This window comes from Octopus bimaculoides, chromosome 11 (genome assembly GCF_001194135.2).
Source record: "Octopus bimaculoides isolate UCB-OBI-ISO-001 chromosome 11, ASM119413v2, whole genome shotgun sequence".
Lineage (NCBI taxonomy): Eukaryota > Metazoa > Mollusca > Cephalopoda > Octopoda > Octopodidae > Octopus > Octopus bimaculoides.
Genome location: NC_068991.1, coordinates 69,070,349 through 69,071,204, shown reverse-complemented (window position 1 = coordinate 69,071,204; position 856 = coordinate 69,070,349).

Here is an 856-nt window from a genome sequence, read left to right as displayed (position 1 = left end):
GGAATTTGAACTCAGAACGTCACGGCAGACGAAATACCGCTAAGCATTTCGCCCGGCGTGCTAACGTTTCTGCTAGCTCGCCACCTTCTACTACTACTAATATTCTTTTCTACTCTAGGTACAAGGTCCGAAATTTGGGGAGAGGGTCCAGTATGCAACCGGTACTTATTTTATCGACTTCGAAAGGATGAAAGGCAAAGTCGACCTCAGCGGAATTTGAACTCAGAACGTAACGTTCACCGCCTTCTACTACTACCAATATTCAAACTTCCTACTAAATACGAAACACATTACATATGATTCTCTTGTATACAATAGGATATCATATCAACCAATCACAGTCGAGTTTACAAAGGATTCGGTGTCATCATTAAATCTGTGCAATCCTAATATTTGATTACGATCAAATTTGAACGAATGAAAATGTGACTCACTGAAAAACTAGATTTTTGTCACAATTCTTTTTAAGACATAGACACACGAAACCTTGGCACTAACAAAACCCAAGATAAAGTGAATGAACAGATAAACCTTTTTCCTGTAGGTGTCTGAGCGTTAGGGTGCAATCGCGTACCAAACACTTTATAACACTGAAGAGAAATACGAGAAATTCGGAAATGAATGAGAAAAATATTTAAAATATCCTTTTCTTTCCATTTCCCTCTTTTACCGAAATATCTTACATTCTAATTTGAAAAATAGATATTTCTGTATTTACCTCTCTGTTTCTCTTAATCTCACACACACACACACACACACACACACACACACACACACACACACACACACACACACACACACACATATATACACATATACACACACACAACATGCAAACGTGCGTGTGTATGCACAC